General features: G+C 43.5%; 1 long non-coding RNA gene across 1 annotated transcript in view; it reads left to right on the forward strand.

Annotated features, from left to right (window-relative positions):
• The first annotated feature begins 1,070 nt into the window (after nucleotides 1-1,070).
• Nucleotides 1,071-4,994, forward strand: part of LOC141088610 (uncharacterized) — a 3,953-nt gene continuing 29 nt past the window's right edge. The window contains exons 1-2 of the long non-coding RNA XR_012231991.1: nucleotides 1,071-1,209; nucleotides 4,506-4,994. The exon at nucleotides 4,506-4,994 is cut by the window's right edge and continues 29 nt beyond it. This is a non-coding gene — a long non-coding RNA (uncharacterized lncRNA). The remainder of the gene's footprint in view (nucleotides 1,210-4,505) is intronic.

The raw sequence follows: 4,994 nt of genomic DNA on the forward strand, positions 1-4,994 counted from the left end.
CAATGAAAGAGAACATGTAGGAAAGGAATGTACAGTTGGAAGAAAAAACACAAAGAAGCTACATTCACAAAAACCCTGGCACGTGCCAAAATCAAGCTCAAAGAAAATTAAACTCATCAAAAAACATTTCAAAAAGCAAAAAAAAGGCCAAAAGAAAAATCCTTTTTAGCACACGATCAAGTTAAAAACTGTAATTGAACCCCCCCCATTTATTCTTCAAAACCGAGGACTATTATGCAAGTGACTCCCCCACACTAATATAAAACATCCAGTAAATATAACAAAAGATAATTCCAAAATCTGTTTAACTGGTGATGAGTGATTAGATGTTATCTGATCATGCTCGGGTGATAACCGAGTGTCTTCTGTGTGCTCGAAAAATATGTTTCAGTCGCCGCGGCTCCATGCCTCGTGGCTTTTCGACAGAATCAACATGTTGCCCGTTTGTTAAGTTATCCCTGCATGTGTCGAACAGCGACGAGACATGCAGCTGCGGGGACTCGAACATATTTTGCGAACACGCCGATGACACTCGGTTAGCATCCGAGCATGCTCAGATAACACCTTATTTGAGCACGTTCGCTCATCACTAATAAATGCCTAGAAGTTGTGTAGAGTACGGGTAAAGATCATATCAAAAGGGAGAAACAAAGGTCCCAACGAAGAACAGAGATTTATAGCCTATCCTATCAGTATGTCATAAATGTTAACCCCTTTAATAACCTAAACCAGAATACTCCATTAAATCCTATAAGTACTGGCCTTTTTTTGTTTTTAACTGGAACCAACATTTCACTGTATTTTTTTTGTATCCATCTTTTAAAAGTGTCTCTGTACTGTGACTTTGGCTGAGTATATCCACTCACACTAAACTTCTCTCCGGAGGGCTCTCGTGCCCTAATATATTGTCGGCTCGTCACATTGATAACTTCCATCGGAGATGATAAAATGCCGCTACGGAGCCCAAGTAATTAATTTCACAATGGTGTGGATGGGATTACGGATCATTAGGCAGATGAGTGCATTTTGGATTGTTCGACTTGTGTAATCTTGTTTTCTCTTCAGTCTCCTTCCCAGAATCGCATTGTCATTACTGCTAAGCCTCAGTAATTTCATCAAACAGCCGCCATCAATCTAACGCCACCGGATTATTCCCTGCATAATGGACTCCGGAGCGCTGCGCCCTTCACTCTTACACATTTATGATGGGTAATTTGTGAAGATTATTTTTTTAAACAATCCAATATTTAGGGAGGAGTCTGAGACTTCAGGGGTGCAGCTATAGAGAGTGCAGAGGTAGCAGTCACACCTGAAACCCCGAGCATGAGGCTGCGCTCCCACAATGAGGATATGGGGGGGGGTTGATGTTGCAGATTTTCTGCAACTTTTAGATGAATGAGTTTTTATCACATTTTTTTTTCTCTTTGGTGTCTTGTTTTAAATAAAGCTGCCTTATTTTTTGGTATTTGGCTTTGAATAAACTTTATCGATAGTCATGTGCGGATTACATGCATTTTTTACTTTGCATATTTAGTTTATAATGTAAGTCTAAGGCCGGGATCACACAAGCGAGAAACTCGGACGAGTCTTGTATCTTAATACCCGACACTGTCGCCGGCGCTCAGATCGGAGCGTGCTGCTCCATGTATTGCTATGCGGCCGCACGCTCCGCTCCCGAGTGCCGGCGGCAGTGCCGGGTATTAAGATGCAAGACTCGGCCATGTTTCTCGCATGTGTGATCCCGGCCTAAGGGGAAAATCCACATCAGTGTAATTTGCAGAGGAAATTGACATGTTGCGGATTTGAAAAACGCACCGCAGGTCACTTTATGCTGAGTAAAGAGAAAAGAAGCAGAGTGGGCAGGAGATTTCTACACATCCCATCCACTTTGCTGGAACTGTAAAGCCGAGCGCCCACAATGAGTTTTTGGGTGAGTTTTTGATGCTGCAGATTTTCGCTGCATCTTACAGTTCCAGTGAAGTTTATGGGATTTATAGAAATCTCCTGCCCACTGCGCTCCTTTATACTGAGCATAAACTGACCCGCGGTGCGTGTCTCAAATCTCCGCAGCGTGTCAATTTCTCTTGCTGGTACGTAACGTAGCACGGGGCAGTAGCATAGGAGAGGCTTTGTCATTTATGTATTCATTAATCCATCCATGAAAAACACTGATGGTGATGGTAAAAATGAGCACACGGACCAAACACTGATGACTATCGATGAGCGAATGTACTTGGATATGGTGTTATCTGAGCATGCTTGGGCGCTGAGTGTCTTCAAAAAATATGTTTGGGTGCCCGCTGCTTCATGTCTTGATCGACAGCCAGAATTGCCTAACAAACAGCTGTGAGACATGCAGTTGCGGGGACTCGAACATATTATTCGAGCACGCTGAAGACACTCGGTTAGCACCTGAGCATGCTCAGATAACACCTTATCCGACCACGTTCACTCATCACTTTGATGATGTGGCTCCCCCAGGAGTATGGTCGCCACAATGGCATTGCCTTCCTCCAGGGAGGGTGATGTCATGCTTGGAAGCAAGGTAGGGTCTCTCTAGCAGTTAATCATTTACAGGCAACACGATCCCACTCCAGGCCAGCAGAGGGAGCGCTGAACCAGAATTGGGGGAGAAGTGCTCTCTGAGGGCCAGGAAGGGAAATGAGAAGTTAGTGTGAGGAGGGCAACGTGTGTAGACGTGGAGAGAGAAGTTGGAGGTTGAGCTGAGGACAGAGAGCTCCCTCCGAGAGATAGCGCATGATCTGGAGCCTGGTCTCCACGGTGGTATGGATACTGAAGGTCCTGCAACAGAAACCAGAGGAATAGGAAGCTGTAAATGCACTATTCCCACCTAAGACTCGGAGGCACAACAGCGACCGGTGAGCCAAGAGAGATAGAGGGCTACAGCTGTCTGCCATACGAGGTAGTTCTAAGAGAAGATAAGAAGGAGGAACTTCAGTGTAACACTGTACTGCATGTACCTCAAGCTAGCGCTAGGAAGGAGACTACACAACCCATCTGATAGAGATCCCTGAGTTGCTTCCAGGCTGGCCTGCTCCTGTACCATCTGTAATCAGGACCCTGGACTGTGTTTGCCAAGTAAAGGTAAAGAAACTGCACCCTGTTGTGTCCTTGCCTCCTTCCTGCAACGTCCTCTGCACTGCTACATCTCTGTGCCAAACACTGCACCTTCTTCCTAACCCCTTTATCTACACTGCCCAGGGACTACAGCCCTGCCTGTGGAGGGCTACCACATCATAACTGCACTACACCATCAGTCCCAGAGGATCTGTCTGCAGCGTCGGCTTAACACCTCCCTTGCCGAACACCACAGGTGGCGTCACGAATCATTCACCTATAAACTTTATTCCCAACTCAACCCCTTTTCCATGGGCGCCCAGGGCCACGGACCGGGTCACCGCTGCTGTGACATTCCCATCTGAGAGACCGGCCTGGTACCGAGTACCCCACAGCCCTGGGAGGGCGACCCAATGACACCTGTACAATTTTTTTACCTACACAACAAACACTGACATCCGAATCAGGCCTTAGACTACAGGTGCTTCTCACAAAATTAGAATATCATCAAAAAGTTAATTTATTTCAGTTCATCAATACAAAAAGTGAAACTCATATTATATAGAGTCATTACAAACAGAGTGATCTATTTCTAGTGTTTATTTCTGTTAATGTTGATGATTATGGCTTACAGTCAATGAAAACCCAAAAGTCATTATCTCAGTACATTAGAATACTTTATAACATCAGCTTGAAAAATGATTTTAAAATCCGAAATGTTGGCCTACTGAAATGTATGTTCAGTAAATGCACTCAATATTTGGTTGGGGCTCCTTTTGCATCAATTACTGCATCAGTGCGGCATGGCATGGAGGTGATCAGCCTGTGGCACTGCTGAGGTGTTATGGAAGCCCAGGTTGCTTTGATATTTTTTGATATTTGGATCACACCCGGCCATGCAAGTACCGGTAAATGAGCGCATGGAAAACACGTCGGACTGCAATCAGGTGACATCTGACCGAATGGAGAAGATGAAGAAATGTTTTTTTTCCATCTTTCCCTCATTCGAGAAAATCGGATGACACTCTGATCAAGCTCTAATCTGCCCTATTCCCTTGGATGAGAGAGAATATTGTCATGTGACCCTAACCTTACAGTGTAAATTTTTTTTAAAGAAAGCCTCGTTAAAGTGTTATTGCCAAATTTCAAAGTTATACAGGAGACCGGGGATAACTGATCTCTGGGCGTTCGACAAAATTAATTGATGTTTTCCGACATTTTAAATAATGGGGAAGATATAGACTTATAATTAAAATAATGGGGTAGATTAAAAAATGAAATTATAGATAAATAATAATATTTTTAAAAAATCACTTATAAATTAAAAAAAGTGACTTTTTTTTATTTGGACACGAAGGTCCAAATATCAGCATTCATGGAAGGGTTAATCTAGATACTGCTAATAGAAGGAAAATTTATTTCCACAGGGAACGGAGTGGATCAGGACACAACTCATGAGGATATTATGCTCGTGAGAAGACAGGCCTGGAGAACCCCAGGGGCACTGAAGTCTTAGACGCCATGGATCTATTTCTCCCTTTCTCATCTGATGACATTATTTTAATGTGAGCTGACAGTAGATAAGTCAGTGATTTGAATGGAATGAAATCTTCCAATCTGAGTAGACCGGCGTGCAATACAATCTCGTATGCGCTTGTGTATATAACACGGACATATGTTGTAATGTAAAGACGCCTTGTGTTCCTCCACAAAACTTGATACAGTTATTTCTGCTCTTCAAAGACTCTTGTGTTGGTTTAATTATGATCAGTCGCAAGGTTGAAGTCTAGACGGTGTAATATTGGCAATCGCAATAAGGTGCGCCCAGGCTAATGTTAGAAAGTCATGACAATTCCGCAAGTAAATTGCAATCAAGATCAAAAGAAACAGTAAGGGAAAGCTATTCCTGTCTACTT

This window comes from Dendrobates tinctorius, unplaced genomic scaffold (genome assembly GCF_039654945.1).
Source record: "Dendrobates tinctorius isolate UK_male_01 unplaced genomic scaffold, ASM3965494v1 ptg000039l, whole genome shotgun sequence".
Taxonomy (NCBI): Eukaryota; Metazoa; Chordata; class Amphibia; order Anura; family Dendrobatidae; genus Dendrobates; species Dendrobates tinctorius.